Source organism: Oncorhynchus gorbuscha, unplaced genomic scaffold, assembly GCF_021184085.1.
Source record: "Oncorhynchus gorbuscha isolate QuinsamMale2020 ecotype Even-year unplaced genomic scaffold, OgorEven_v1.0 Un_scaffold_141:::fragment_3, whole genome shotgun sequence".
Lineage (NCBI taxonomy): Eukaryota > Metazoa > Chordata > Actinopteri > Salmoniformes > Salmonidae > Oncorhynchus > Oncorhynchus gorbuscha.
Genome location: NW_025744684.1, coordinates 1207562 through 1224227, shown reverse-complemented (window position 1 = coordinate 1224227; position 16666 = coordinate 1207562).

Sequence of the window (16666 nt, the reverse complement as noted above, 5' to 3'; positions counted from 1 at the left end):
TGTCCCTGTAATAATGAACTGATACAGTGTCCTGATTGGTGGAATAAGGAACCAAATAGTCAGACCTGCCAGGTGATCTTGTCGTATTTACAGTTGCTGACTTGGTGTTGTGCACTTAGCATCACAAGAAGATTCAAAAGACTCCATGCTGCATCACATCCGGCCGTGATTGGGAGTCCCATAGGGCGGCGCATAATTGTCCCCGCGTTATCTGGGTTTAGCCGGGGTAGGCCGTCATTGTAAATAAGAATTTGTTCTTAACTGACTTCCCTAGTTAAATAAAGGTAAAATAAAAAATTAATAAATACAAAAGTTCAAAACTACTGGTCTAATCTAAAGGTACCATGTGGTTAGTTGAGAATTACGAAAATGTATAACCACAAACCCATATCTCTGTCACGCCCTGACCTCAGAAAGCCATTTTATTTCTATATTTGGTTAGGTCAGGGTGTGATTTGGGGTGGGCATTCTATGTTGTCTATTTCTTTGTTTTTGGCCGCGTGTGGTTCTCAATCAGAGGCAGCTGTCTATCGTTGTCTCTGATTGGGAATCATACTTAGGCAGCCTTTTTCCCCACCTGTGTTTGTGGCTAGTTATTTTCTGTTTAGTCTCTGTTACCTGACAGAACTGGTCACTTTCGTTTTGTTACTTTGTTCGAGTGGTTTTTGATAATAAAAGAATCATGAACACTTTTCACGCTGCTCTTTGGTCCACTCCTTCCAATGACAGGCGTTACAATCTCTGTAGTTCTCTGTCCCTCCATGAAAGGTTGGTCTGTAATCGTGCTGCCATCCTGCAAACCCTTCAATGATGATGATGATGATGATGAGGATGAAGGTATTCATCTCCCTGCTGACTTGTTCAGTAGGTGATCCATAATTGATAATTGTCTACTTTGATCAATCAGTGTTAAAGTACTGAAACAAGATTAGGATATCAACCTAATCTACCTTTTCTCTGAGATAAGGAAGGCAAATACACACGCATGCACACATACAGATACACCAGGGGAATAGCCAAAAATGTGTTTGTGGATAGGCCTGCATTTTTTTGTTTTTGCTCAATCTAATTGGGTGGGCCTGTCTCCCCAATGAATGGGCCTGTGTCCTCCCCAGCCCACCCATGCCTATGCCCCTGACACATACAGACAGACAAATACAATTGAATCAGGCTTCTATCTAACCCCTTCCTGGTTCTTGACTCCTCCTCCAGCATGTTACCTTGACAACTCACTTACTTCACATAATCTGAGATGCCACTGTACAAGACATGTCTGTGTGTCCAGTTTCCCTTCATGAATTGAAGGAGTGTTTCTAAAGGCAGCCCTCTCCAGTCAATCATTAATCCAGACATGGCTCTCTCATTCCCCGCTGGCTTCAATCTCGTAACAGACTTAGCTGGACCCCAAACACACTGGCTGAAGGTAGCCGAATTATCCCTCTCTCACACTGCCCTGACCCCAATCCCAGGTCTCTAGGGGGTCAGTACCAATCATCCTGGTAGGAACACACACACTATGGAGTTACCTCTGAGGGGAGGATAAGTGCTCTGTCACCTGCTGAGTCATGTTCCAATAGCATGTTTGTGTGTGTGATGTTATTGAGGTCTAGCAAGACAAAGACAAGTGAACATTATGACATTTTAAAGAAAATATGGATTTTATTCCACTGCTAAACAAAACCAACGGAAAATATCCACACACAGCAAAACATACACAGGATGAGCAGTGCAGATTGTCAGTTATCTCAATCGGACAGATAGGACTATGTACAAAACCACGGACATACAAACACCTTGTTATCAGGCTTCAAATTGTCTGGGTAACCTTGGTAAAGCACTTGGGAAAGAGAATGAGGGATGATAGAGAGAGAGGAGAGAGTCTCAGTGAGGGATGAAAAAAGGACAGGAATTAACATCTCTCTCATGACCCTAAAAGGATTAGAGATCACTAATTATCTAGCACCTTTCTCTCTTTTCCTTTTTCAATCTCTCTGTCGGCTGAGATTGTCAGAACACTGCATGTCCATTGGTTGATTCTCCAGACCGTCACGGAGGCTGGTGAATGGGGAGACAGTTTTGAGGGGTCAATCTAATGTAGACTGCAGTAGGGGTGGGGTTGTGTGTGTGTCCTGGGTCTTAGAGCACTGAAAGGTCATGGCAGGATTTGGACCAGACGGAATGCGACGTTGGCATTGTTCTTGGCTACCATCTTGTCCAGGAAGTGTTTGGCCTTTTTGGGTATGCTATCGCGGCGTGTGTGTGAGTGTGTGTGTCTGCGGCGGTCGTTGTTCTCCTTGGTGTGTCTGCGTAGTCGTAGCTGCTGTACAATGCCATGGAAGGCTGGCCAGACGTTGTGTAGCTGCTGCTGACGTCTCGATGAACTTACAATCTCACTCTTTCTCTGGTGAGAAAAACAGTCACACACAGTCAGATCGCTGCTGAGAAACACATAAACACACTATCAAACACCATAGCTCATCCACAGCCCTCTGTAACATACAGTTGAAGTCGGAAGTTTACATTGCATTTACATTTTTTGTTTGTTTTTTGTTGTTGAATTTTACCCCTTTTTTTCTCCCCAATTTCGTGGTGTCCAATTGTTAGTAGCTACTATCTTGTCTCATCGCTACAACTCCCGTACGGGCTCGGGAGAGACGAAGGTTGAAAGTCATGCATCCTCCGATACACAACCCAACCAAGCCGCACTGCTTCTTAACACACCCGGACGCCAGCCGCACCAATGTGTCGGAGGAAACACCGTGCACCTGGCAACCTTGGTTAACGTGCACTGGGAAAATCTAAAGAAATCATCCAAGACCTCCACAAGTCTGGTTCATCCTTGGGAGCAATTTCCAAATGCCTGAAGGTACCACGTTCATCTGTACAAACAATAGTACGCAAGTATAAACACCATGGGCCCACGCAGCCGGAATACTTCTCAGAAAGGAGACGCCTTCTGTCTCCTAGAGATGAACGTACTTGGATGTGAAAAGTGCAAATCAATCCCAGAACAACAGCAAAGGACCTTGTGAAGATGCTGGAGGAAACAGGTACAAAAGTTTCTATATCCACAGTAAAACAAGTACTGTATCAACATAAGGTGAAAGGCTGCTCAGCAAGGAAGAAGCCACTGCTGCAAAAAAAACAAAAAAGCCAGACTACGGTTTGCAACTGCACATGGGGACAAAGATCGTACTTTTTGGAGAAATGTCCTCTGGTCTGATGAAACAAAAATATAACTATTTTGCCATAATGACCATCGTTATGTTTAAATGAAAAAGGGGGAGGCTTGCACGCCGAAGAACACCATCCCAACAATGAAGCACGGGGTGGCAGCATCATGTTGTGGAGGTGCTTTGCTGCAGGAGGGACTGGTGCACTTCACAAAATAGATGGCATCATGAGGGAGGAAAATTATATGGACATATTGAAGCAACAATTTCAGACATCAGTTAAAGTTAGGTCGCAAATGGGTCTTCCAAATGGACAATAACCCCAAGCATACTTCCAAAGATGTGGCAAAATGGCTTAAGGATAACAAAGTCAAGGTATTGGAGTGGCCATCACAAAGCTCTGACTTCAACCCTATAGAAAATGTGTGGGCAGAACTGAAAAAGCATTTGCAAGCAAGGAGGCCTACAAACCTGACTAAGTTACACCAGCTCTGTCAGGAGGAATGGGCCACAAACGTATGACCAGGATGATTGGCCTGTGGTGGGCAGTGCGGTGTTGGCGGAGGGATATACGTAGCTCTGAGGCTTTCAGGAAGGAGGACCGGTCAGTTATAGAGTAGACCAGCAGGTACGCATCACCTGTCTGTATACACTGGTCCTGAGATGACCCTCCCTCATCCTGAAGGGAACACAAATAGAGACTACGTTAGAGCTGTGATATGTAAACAAACTGTTAGAGTATGGCTAAAACACACACACAGCAAGACAGAGGCCTACATACTAGAGTTTCATCAAGTAACCATTAGAAGTTTCTCTCTTACCTCTGAGTCCCAGTTGTCCACTAGAGTGACTGTGGCTTTCTCTCCATCCACTGTGATGGTCTGCTCACACACCTCATCTGAAGAACAAACCAATCACTGTGTTAAGAACCACATTCAAAAACAACATTGTTAAGGGAATTTTTACCTATAATGACTAATTACGTATACATTTCAATTAGGCCTGACGAGTCAGAATACTATTATGTTACTGTATATGTACTAATCAGAATACTATTATGTTACTGTACATGTATGAATTGTCTTTCTTGATCCCAGTACTGAATATAATGTGGTGAATGTGGTCAAGAGTTAGAACAATGACAGTCTGTTCCTTGGTACAAATGAATTAACTATATCTCCAGGCTGACTAGAATGTTTATCTACACTGGCTGACCTTGGCTCTAGGCGAGGAGGGAAGGCTTGAGAACTATAGAGCATTTCTACCAGTGTCAAGAAGCGATGGAACATTTAGAAACGATGACGTCATTTTCAGTTTATAACCTGTGGTTAAATGTGTAAGTACTCAGTATTCTCGAGAATAAACTCTGCTGTTTGATTTTGAGACTGGGCTCTGTCTATTATTATAGAATAAGGGTGAATGGACATAGTGTTTAATTGAATTGGATATTAAAAAATAGAGTAATTTAATTTCTTTAACAAACATCTAGATTCATACAAGTAGAATTGTTCAAGCATCTTACTTTTATATTGATGTAATATGGATGCCTAAAAAGGAGGCCAAGTGGATGTTTCCCTATGTGCCCATTACGCACAGCATTAAATTCATCCATCACAAAGTCATAATACTGACCTACCCTATAAAGCATATGTTCCTTATTAACAAGCGCATTGTAATTCATTCACCTCCATGCTGTCCGCCGCTCCAGGGAAGATGCTGGCAATCGCGGATTTACCGAACCTTGGCGCCCAGCAGCACCACGCGAAACGGTCTCGAGCTGCCGCCGGTATTCCCGGTAGACCCAGTGAAGATGACGGAGTCTGTGGAGTCTAAAGAGCCCCAGCTGTCGCGGCTCCCATCCGATTCCCCGGCGGAGTTCGTACAGGATTTGGAGCGGGACATGCACGCTGTAGACGCGAATCACTGATGCTCCTCCGGTGGAGTTGGTGCTGCAGCCGCAGACTGTGTCGTCGCATACTCAACAGCATGATGATAAGAAAAGAAAAGCAATCAAACTAATAAAACTCGCCCTTTAAAAATGAAGGTGCGCTGAAGAAACACCCCTGGACTGGGCTATAAAACAAATAATGGAACAGATGGGAATCTCCAAAGTATTCTCAGAAAGTAAAATAAATCCTACAAAACCATAATTTAGTGAAATTGATTGAGACTGGATACAACCGAATGTCCAAACTCAGGAATAAGAGTTCATCAAGAGCTACGAGCAAATGTCAGAAGTTGTCCCACATCAGTGGAAGTCAAGCATTAGTGCAGGTAGACAGTTAAATCCTCGAGATGGGAAAGAAAGAGGCTGTTTGGTTGTTGAGGTCTCTGAACACTGTGAGCGCGTGTAATCCCGTAAATTGGTCTCTCTCTGATAATGTTATCATGGGATTTCTTCCGCGGCGAGATTTATATAAAGAAGGGCTCGGCGCGAGAAAGTCTGTGTCTCCTCCTTCACCCTTGTGCGTTCTCACGGCTCGGGACCAGTGGTGTTGAGGGGGTCTGCTACAGTGCATTTGGAAAGTATTTAGACCCCTTGACTTTTTCCACATTTTAAACGTTACAGCCTTATTATAAAATTGATTACATAGTTTCTTCCCTCACCAATCCACACACAATGCCCCACAATGACAAAGCAAAAACAGGTTTTTATAGAAATGTTTGCAAATGTATTTTTTTTAAATGGAAACGTTCCGTTTACGTAAGTATTCAGACCCTTTACTCAGTACTTTGCTGAAGCACCTTTGGCAGCGATTACAGCCTCAAGTCTTCTTGGGTATGACACTACAAACTTGGCACACCTGTATTTGGGAAGTTTCTCACATTATTCTCTACAGATCCTCTTAAGCTCTGTCAGGTTGGATGGGGAGCGTTGCTGCGCAGCTATTTTCAGATCTCTCCAGAGATGTTAGATCGGGTTCAAGTCCGGGCTCCGGCTGGGCCACTCAAGGACATTCAGAGACTTGTCCCAAAGCCACTCATGCGTTTTCTTGGCTGTGTGCTTAGGGTCATTGTCCTGTTGGAAAGTGAACCTTCGCCCCCAGTCTGAGGTCCTGAGCACTCTGAAGCAGGTTTCGTCAAGGATCTCTCTGTACTTTGCTCCGTTCATCTTTGCCTCGATCCTGACTAGTCTCCCAGTCCCTGCCGCTGAAAAACATTCCCACAGCATAATGTTGCCACCACCATGCTTGACCGTAGGGATGGTGCCAGGTTTCCTCCAGACGTGACACTTGACATTCAGGCCAAAAAGTTAAATCTTGGTTTCGTCAGACCAGAGAATCTTGTTTCTCATGGTCAGAGAGTCCTTTAGGTGCCTTTTGGCAAACTCCAAGCAGGCTGTCTTGTGCCTTTACTGAGGCTTCCTTCTGGCCACTCTACCATAAATGCCTGAGAGATAGTTGTCCCTCTGGAAGGTTCTCCCATCTCCACAGAGGAACTCTGGAGCTCTGTCAGAGTGACTTTCGGGTTCTTGGTCACCTCCCTGACCATGGCCATTCTCCCCCGATTGTTCAGTTTGGCCGGGTGGCCAGCTCTAGGAAGAATCCAAACTTCTTCCATTTAAGAATGATGGAGGCCACTGTGTTCTTGGGGACCATCAATGCTGTCAAGGCGCTGTATGGACAATTCCTTCGACCTGACCTCTTGACTTGGTTTTTGCTGTGACATGCACTGTCAACCTTGGGACCAGAAAAGGCACAGGTGTTTGCCGTTCCAAATCATGTACAATCAATTCAATTTACCACAGGTGGACTCAAATCAAGTTGTAGAAACATCTCAAGGAAGATCAATGGAAACAGGGTGCACCTGAGCTCAATTTTGAGACTCATAGCAAAGGGTCTGAATACTTCTGTAAATAAGGTATTTCTGTTTTTCATTTTGAATAAAGTTGCAAAAATGTTTTCATTTGTCATTATGGGGTATTTTGTGTAGACTGATGAGGTAAAAACATTATTTAATCCACTTTAGAATATGACTGTAATGTAACAAAATGTGGAAAAAGTCAATGAGTCTGAACACTTTCCGAATGCACTGTAGCTTGTCTAACTAACAAGCCTGCTGGCAAGGTTGGTAGACTTTAGAAAAGAAAGACATTACTAAACCTAATGAATAAGACTCACATTCCTTTTCATCTTTTACCCAGATTTTAGCATAGAATCATTTGTTTCTTTAGTGCCTCCCCCCTCTCCCCCCATCCCCAGGTACTTTGTTGCCTCTAGATGAGGTATATAGGGCATCGGAATGCCTTTATGATGTTATTATCACTCCTCCTGAAGCAGGTCTATGTCTCCATTAACCTCTGACTGGTAAAAAAGCTGAATGAACAGATAGATTTAGAGGTCGCCTTACTGCAGTAGGCTTACGGAAGACTTAGATTAATACCGCCAATGAGATGAAACACTGGGCCAGGAGTTACACCACGAGTCACACTAGGCCAGGAGTAAAACCACGAGTCACACTGGGCCAGGAGTTACACCACAAGTCACACTGTGCCAGGAGTAAAACCACGAGTCACACTGGGCCAGAAGTTACACCACAAGTCACACTGGGCCAGGAGTAAAACCATGAGTCGCACTGGGCCAGGAGTTACACCACAAGTCACACTGGGCCAGGAGTAAAACCACGAGTCACACTGGGCCAGGAGTTACACCACGAGTCACACTGGGCCAGGAGTAAAACCAAGAGTAACACTGGGCCAGAAGTGACACCACAAGTAACACTGGGCCAGGAGTTACACAATGAGTCACACTGGGCCAGGAGTTACACCACAAGTAACACTGGGCCAGGAGTTACACCATGAGTAACACTGGGCCAGGAGTTACACCACAAGTTACCCTGGGCCAGGAGTTACACCATGAGTCACACTGGGCCAGGAGTTACACCACAAGTAACACTGGGCCAGGAATAAAACCATGAGTCACACTGGGCCATGAGTTACACCACAAGTCACACTGGGCCAGGAGTAAAACCACGAGTCACACTGGGCCAGGAGTTACACCACGAGTCACACTGGGCCAGGAGTAAAACCACGAGTGACACTGGGCCAGAAGTGACACCACAAGTAACACTGGGCCAGGAGTTACACAATGAGTCACACTGGGCCAGGAGTTACACCACAAGTAACACTGGGCCAGGAGTTACACCATGAGTAACACTGGGCCAGGAGTTACACCACAAGTAACCCTGGGCCAGGAGTTACACCATGAGTCACACTGGGCCAGGAGTTACACCACAAGTAACACTGGGCCAGGAGTTACACCACGAGTAACACTGGGCCAGGAGTTACACCATGAGTCACACTGGGCCAGGAGTAAAACCACGAGTCACACTGGGCCAGGAGTTACACCACAAGTAACACTGGGCCAGGAGTTACACCATGAGTCACACTGGGCCAGGAATTACACCATGAGTCACACTGGGCCAGGAATAAAACTATGAGTCACACTGGGCCAGGAGTTACACCACAGGTCTCACTGGGCCAGGAGTTAAACCACAAGTCACACTGGGCCAGGAGTAAAACCACAAGTCACACTGGGCCAGGAGTTACACCACAAGTAACACTGGGCCAGGAGTTACACCATGAGTCACACTGGGCCAGGAGTTACATTACGAGTCACAGTCCTCTGATGTCCTCACCCAACCTATGCATTGGCATCTCTTTTCCTCTTTTCCTACCTCACAAACTCACAAACTAAAATAATGACAGTGATAAGTCCCCACAATCACACTTCCACATACACATATCCACTCACACACTCTTTTACAATTCAGGCACCAGACAAGAGTTCTGTCATCCACACTTATACTATTCACATTATTGGGCCATGTTTCATTTCACATGTCTATAAGGTGCAGTAGTCCAGGGAGGAGAGGCTGCTGTGGTATCAGGTCCTGGTCAGAGAGGAGAGGCTGCTGTGGTATCAGGTCCTGGTCAGAGAGGAGAGGCTGCTGTGGTATCAGGTCCTGGTCAGAGAGGAGAGGCTGCTGTGGTATCAGGTCCTGGTCAGAGAGGAGAGGCTGCTGTGGTATCAGGTCCTGGTCAGAGAGGAGAGGCTGCTGTGGTATCAGGTCCTGGTCAGAGAGGAGAGGCTGCTGTGGTAACAGGTCCTGGTCAGAGAGGAGAGGCTGCTGTGGTAACAGGTCCTGGTCAGAGAGGAGAGGCTGCTGTGGTAACAGGTCCTGGTCAGAGAGGAGAGGCTGCTGTGGTAACAGGTCCTGGTCAGAGAGGAGAGGCTGCTGTGGTAACAGGTCCTGGTCAGAGAGGAGAGGCTGCTGTGTTATCAGGTCCTGGTCAGAGAGGAGAGGCTGCTGTGGTAACAGGTCCTGGTCAGAGAGGAGAGGCTGCTGTGGTATCAGGTCCTGGTCAGAGAGGAGAGGCTGCTGTGGTAACAGGTCCTGGTCAGAGAGGAGAGGCTGCTGTGCTAACAGGTCCTGGTCAGAGAGGAGAGGCTGCTGTGGTATCTAGTCCTGGTCAGAGAGGAGAGGAGAGGCCAGCCAGTCCAGTCAGAGTCAGAGCAGCCAGTCCAGTCAGTCAGAGAAGCCAGTCCAGTCAGTCAGAGTCAGAGCAGCCAGTCCAGTCCAGTCAGAGCAGCTAGTCCAGTCAGAGTCAGAGCAGCTAGTCCAGTCAGAGTCAGAGCAGCCAGTCCAGTCAGAGTCAGAGCAGCCAGTCCAGTCAGTCAGAGCAGCCAGTCCAGTCCAGTCAGTCAGAGTCAGAGCAGCCAGTCCAGTCAGTCAGAACAGCCGGTCCAGTCAGAGTCAGAGCAGCCAGTCCAGTCAGTCAGAGTCAGAGCAGCCAGTCCAGTCAGTCAGAGTCAGAGCAGCCAGTCCAGTCAGTCAGAGTCAGAGCAGCCAGTCCAGTCAGTCAGAACAGCCGGTCCAGTCAGAGTCAGAGCAGCCGGTCCAGTCAGTCAGAGTCAGAGCAGCTAGTCCAGTCAGAGTCAGAGCAGCCAGTCCAGTCAGAGCAGCCAGTCCAGTCAGTCAGAGCAGCCAGTCCAGTCCAGTCAGTCAGAGTCAGAGCAGCCAGTCCAGTCAGTCAGAACAGCTGGTCCAGTCAGAGTCAGAGCAGCCAGTCCAGTCAGTCAGAGTCAGAGCAGCCAGTCCAGTCAGTCAGAGTCAGAGCAGCCAGTCCAGTCAGTCAGAGTCAGAGCAGCCAGTCCAGTCAGTCAGAACAGCCGGTCCAGTCAGAGTCAGAGCAGCCGGTCCAGTCAGTCAGAGTCAGAGCAGCCGGTCCAGTCAGAGTCAGAGCAGCCGGTCCAGTCAGTCAGAGTCAGAGCAGCCAGTCCAGTCAGTCAGAGTCAGAGCAGCCGGTCCAGTCAGTCAGAGTCAGAGCAGCCGGTCCAGTCAGTCAGAGTCAGAGCAGCCAGTCCAGTCAGTCAGAGTCAGAGCAGCCAGTCCAGTCAGTCAGAGTCAGAGCAGCTAGTCCAGTCAGTCAGAGTCAGAGCAGCCGGTCCAGTCAGTCAGAGCAGCCGGTCCAGTCAGAGTCAGAGCAGCCAGTCCAGTCAGTCAGAGTCAGAGCAGCCAGTCCAGTCAGAGTCAGAGCAGCCAATCCAGTCCCAAACATGCCCATTTATCATCTGCTGCTAATGCTTGTTGTTTGCTATTAATATACTTTTGATGAATAGACACGACAGTAAAACGGTGAGTCTGTGGGCCCTTAAAGCCTAGTGAATGGATGTGCACTAATACACTATTGCAGTGACCTATAAGGTTAATACCACATCTTTACTCATACCTCCTTCAACAATAAGCCTGGACTCACACACAGTCTACTTGTCTGTGAGTGTGCGTGTGTGTGTCCTTGTGTGTGCGTGTTAGACACACAGGAGTGTTTCTAACATCTTTCCATTAGTGTGTATCATGTCCTCTCAACAAAGATCACTGTCTGGATAGAGAGTGACTGACTCTTTCGTCTGCTGGACACGTGAAAAACAACATGGTCTATAGAACCCACAATGCACTGTGTCTGGGGCGAGATGCGTCTCATGGCACCATGGCGTGCTCTAAGCGGAAGTGTGAGGCTGAATGTGATCATGAGTTATATAGAGATGGTTGCTATGGTGATGCCATTTTTCAAAGAACTCAAGGTAGTACTTTAACTGTCTCTTCTCTCTGTATGGATGCAGATGTAGAGGAAGTGGTTTGGAAAACTGCATTCGTATGATGAGTCATCTTGTCTGTGCCATGAAGACTCGAATCTCATGCATATACAAATACGGTCAAATATATTGGCAACCTTGTACTTTACAATGGAGTGCAATGGGGCAGAATGTTTTGTTTCTCTTTCAAAACTGCTTGAATGGCTATTTTTACCCAGTACGCACCTGTAACTTACCACAGGTGAGATAAACTACACTTGCTGAGTATCACTTGCCTCGAACCAAAGTAATGAAAATTTGTAATAATACACTTTTTATTTTAAAGTGACAAATCTCAATTTCAGTTTTGATTATTATAATTGTTTAGGTCCTGTGAAATTGTTAATCAAACAATTACACGTGTGAACACCGAACATTTTTAAATTTCAACTGATTTTAGAAGAAATTATAAATTGTGTAAAGGTGCCAATATATTTAGGCTTTAGCTCTGTAGGCTAATGGTCTTGAGGATAGGGGATGAACTCGGGTTCAATAATACCAAGTGGGTTACACCTACATCCTCATGTATGGCAAAGGAGGTAGAGCACTTGCCTACTAAGCACAGGGTTACTGGTTACTGGTTCAAGGGTTACTGGTTCAAGGCCTACTCCAGCATTTTCCCCAATATCACTACACTAAAAGGGAGAGCCGAATGCCATTCAGACCATGTTATTACACAACCATACTAGCTGACAAACACATGGTGTGGGCCTGATCACTTGTGTTGTGTAATAATTATAATAATCGTGTTTCTGTCTCTATCTCTATATCACGAATCCCGCTTCCTGAGTCTGTGTTTGCCTGTGTTTCTGTCCTGGAGTGTGTTTCCGGTGTCCTGGAACTGTCTGGTTGCCGGGCGAATTAGCTTGTTGGGAGATCGATGTTCACCCGCACCTGTATCCCATCAGTAATCTGCACACCTGTCCTGATCATCACCTCTTCCCTTCAAAAGCTCTGACCTGACATCCATTCCCTGCCGGATCGTTAGCCATGAACACCATTCACCCGGAACCCATACCCCATCCCCGTCTGCTCGTCGCCAGTGTGTTGTTATCCATTGGATCTGCCTATCCACTCCCATCAACCCACCTCCGCTGCCCGCTCCTCCACCCGGAACTATCTACCTCCACGTTCTCATTGATTAATAAATACTCACCATCTTTATACTCACCTTGTCCTGGTCTGCTTCTGGGTCCAATTCTGGTAAACCCTGACAGAACGATCCGGCCAGTGATGAAACCAGCGGACCTGGACTCCATTTGCCATACAATTACCCAGCAGGAGAAGATGTTGGGACAACACAACACGGCGCTACACGAGATAGCGGGTTCAATCCGGAACTAATCGGACAGATTAACGAGTATCCAGGATCAGCTCAGGTTGCCGGCGGATCATCCACCACCTGTTTCACCCATATCACCTGCCGATTCGGGAGCGGGTTCCTTCCGTGAGCCCAAGGTTCTGACACCGGAGAAGTACGAGGGAGATCTCGGAGGATGCCGTTCATTTCTTTTACAGTGTGGGTTAGTTTTTGATCTGCAGCCCTACTCTTACGCCACAGATAAGGCTAGGATAGCTTTTGTTTGTGAGCTGCTGCGTGGTAGAGCTCTGGAATGGGCTTCAGCTGTTTGGAAACGACGGGACACATGCATGACATCATACCAGGGTTTCACGGCAGAGATGAGAAAGCTTTTTGACCATCCAGTCCGAGGTAAGGACGCAGCTAAACGTTTGTTCTCTCTTCGCCAAGGAGCTCGCAGTGTGGCAGACATTGTGATAGAATTCAGGACATTGGCTGTGGAGAGTGGTTGGAATGAGGAATCACTACAAGCGTTTTTTTACCAGGGGTTGTCGGATGCAACTCAAGGACGAGCTGATCTCCTATCCAGAGCCTAGTGACCTAGATAGTTTGGTCACCTTAGCTATTCGGGTAGATAATAGAGTCTGAGAGAGAAGGAGGGAGAAGCAGTGGGGTCCATCTAATCAATCTGAGACTCGGTTACCATTCGGGTCAGGAAGTGGACCAGAACGGGTTGATCATTTTCCCTCACACGGGATTAGTGGAGGAGTCCTGCCGCCAGATCCTGAACCTATGCAAGTGGGGCGGCACGGGTTAACTAAGGACGAGCGCCAACGTAGACGTGAGACCAACAGCTACCTCTACTGTGGTAGCTCGGGACATTACATCTCCGTTTGTCCTCAGCACCCGTTAAACTGCTCGGCTCGTTAAGTTTGGGAGGTTTGTTAGCGAGCCAGTTTCAACCTCTCAAGAGCCCTGTCAGACCTCGTTTTCCTGCTACCCTCATAAAAAGAATCAGAGTTTAGCGATTAACGCAATCATCAATTCAGGTGCCGATGACAGCTTCATTGATGCCGACTTAGTGGAACAGCTGGGGCTTTCCAAGGAGCAATTACCGGAAGCCATTGAAGCAAACACTCTGAACGGCAGTAGTCTGGCACGGATCACTATGAGGACTGAACCGGTTAAGATGTTGTTGTCGGGGAATCATTCAGAAGTTATTTCTTTTTTCATTTTGTCTTCCCCCCCATGTTCCTCTGGTTCTTGGATACCCCTGGCTAAGAGAACACAATCCTTCGTTCGAATGGGTGACTGGTAAGGTAACTAGTTGGAGCATTGAGTGCCATGCTAACTGCCTCAGGACTGCCTGTTCTCATGCTGTCCCCAGTCGGGTCAGTGAGTCTGCTCCTCCTGATTTTCCCTGGTTCCTGAAACATATCACGAGTTGGGTGAGGTGTTCAGTAAGCAGAAAGCTCAGTCACTTCCTCCCCACCGACCTTATGATTGTACAATTAAGCTGTTCCCTGGAGCTGCCTTTCTCAAGGGACGGTTATACAGTATTTCTCGACCTGAGCGGGAAGCCCTGGAGACCTACATAAAGGAGTCTCTTGCTGCAGGTCTCATTCGCCCCTCGTCATCACCCCTGGGAGCTGGATTTTTTTTTGTGAGTAAGAAGGTTGGCTCTCTTCGACCGTGTATTGATTATCGGGGGTTGAATGATATTACGGTCAAGAACAAGTACCCCTTGCCCTTGATGAGCTCCGCTTTCGATTCTTTACAGGGTGCTACTGTGTTTACGAAGCTTGATCTACGCAATGCGTATCATCTGGTTCGAATCAAAGAGGGGGACGAGTGGTTGACTGGATTCAATACACCTATGGGACATTTTGAGTACCAGGTGATACCGTTTGGACTTTCCAACGCTCCAGCAGTGTTCCAAAGTTTGGTGAATGACGTGCTGAGGGATATGATCGGTCTCTGTTTGTGTTCGTTTACCTGGATGACATCCTGATTTTCTCCAAGGAGCTTTCCAGCCACATCCAGCATGTTAAGCAGGTCCTGCAGCGGTTATTGGAGAACCATCTGTTTGTGAAGGCAGAGAAGTGTGATTTTCACGCCCACACTACATCCTTCCTCGGGTACATCATCTCCAGGGGTGAGATCAAGATGGACCAAGAGAAGGTTCGGGCGGTTCGGGATTGGACCCGGCCCGGCCCGGTACGAGATTGCAGCTCCAGAGATTCCTGGGATTTGCGAACTTCTATCGGAGGTTTATCCGTGATTACAGCCGGGTGGCCGCCCCTTTAACTGCTCTGACGTCTTGCACCAGAATTTTCTGTTGGACTCCTGAGGCAGACCGAGCATTTCTGAACTTGAAGAGCCAATTCACCAACGCGCCGATTCTCTCTCAACCTGACACTTCCCATCAGTTTGTTGTTGAGGTGGACGCGTCTGATGTGGGGGTGGGCGCCATCCTGTCCCAGCGTAGCTCCACTGACGGTAAACTCCATCCCCGCGCCTTCTACGTTTGTCGTCTTTCACCAGCTGAGAGAAACTACGATGTGGGTAACCGGGAGCTTCTCGCTGTGAAGCTTTCCTTGGAGGAGTGGCGTCACTGGTTGGAGGGAGCGGAGCAACCGTTTGTGGTCTGGACTGACCACAAGAATCTGGTTTACGTGCAATCGGCTAAACGTCTCAACTCCCGTCAGGCCAGGTGGGCTTTGTTTTTTGGACGCTTCAATTTTTCCCTGACGTTCCGACCTGGGTCGAAGAACGGCAAAGCGGACGCCTTGTCCCGGATGTTCTCCAAGACGGATGAGAGTGGGGCCAAGACTGAGACGATTCTTCCCCAGAACCTTGTCGTGGGAGCCGTTACATGGGAGATTGAGGAGGATGTGATGGCGGCCCTTCGGACGCAGCCCGGCCCCGGTAACGGTTCACCCGGTCGGTTGTTCGTGCCTGAGTCGGTCCGTTCTGCTGTTCTTCAGTGGTCCCACACCAGCAAGATAGCTTGTCACCCTGGCGTTGCTCGGACTATGGCGCTACTGCGCAGACGATTTTGGTGGCCTGCCATGGGAGAAGATACCCGGAGGTTTGTTGCCGCATGTCCTGTTTGTGCTCAGAACAAAAGTACCAATCGGCCCAGCTCTGGGCTTCTTCACCTCCTACCTATTCCTCGTCGACCTTGGTCACATCTGGCCCTGGATTTTGTCACGGGATTGCCCACTTCTGTTGGGAACACGGTCATTCTGACCATTGTGGACAGATTCAGCAAGTTTGCTCATTTTGTCCCTCTCTCCAAGCTTTCATCTGCCACGGAGACGTCCGAGATCCTGGTTAGGGAGGTTTTCAGGGTCCACGGATTGCCCAGTGACATTGTTTCTGACCGTAGTCCTCAGTTTACCTCTGCTGTCTGGAGATCCTTCTGTTTAGCCATTGGAGCTACAGTCAGTATCACTTCTGGATTTCACCCACAATCTAATGGTCAGGCGGAGAGAGCCAACCAGAAGATGGAGTCCACGCTGCATTGTCTTGTCTCCTCTGATCCCACCTTTTGGTCATCTCAATTACCCTGGGTCGAGTATGCCCATAATACCCTTCCTTCAACTGCCACTGGGATGTCCCCCTTCCAATGCCTGTACGGATACCAACCTCCCTTGTTTCCTTCTCAGGAGAGGGATCTTTCGGTTCCTTCTGTCCAGGCCCACATTCGTTGTTGCCACCGGACCTGGCATCGGGCCAGGAAGGTCCTCCTTAGAGTTTCTGACCGGTATCAGATCCAGGCGAATCGTCGCCGTATTCCTGCTCCCGATATATTGATAAGGTTTGGTTGGCTACACGGGATCTTCCTCTACGGACTGAGTCGAGGAAACTGTCACCAAAGTTCATTGGTCCGTTTGTGGTGGAGAGAATCATTAACCCTGCTGTGGTCCGACTCAAATTGCCGGCAACGCTTCGAGTACACCCCACCTTTCATGTCTCCTGCCTCAAGCCGGTTCTCCTCAGTCCTCTGTTGCCCCCTCCTCCTCGTCCTCCTCCTCCTCGGATGATCGGAGGTG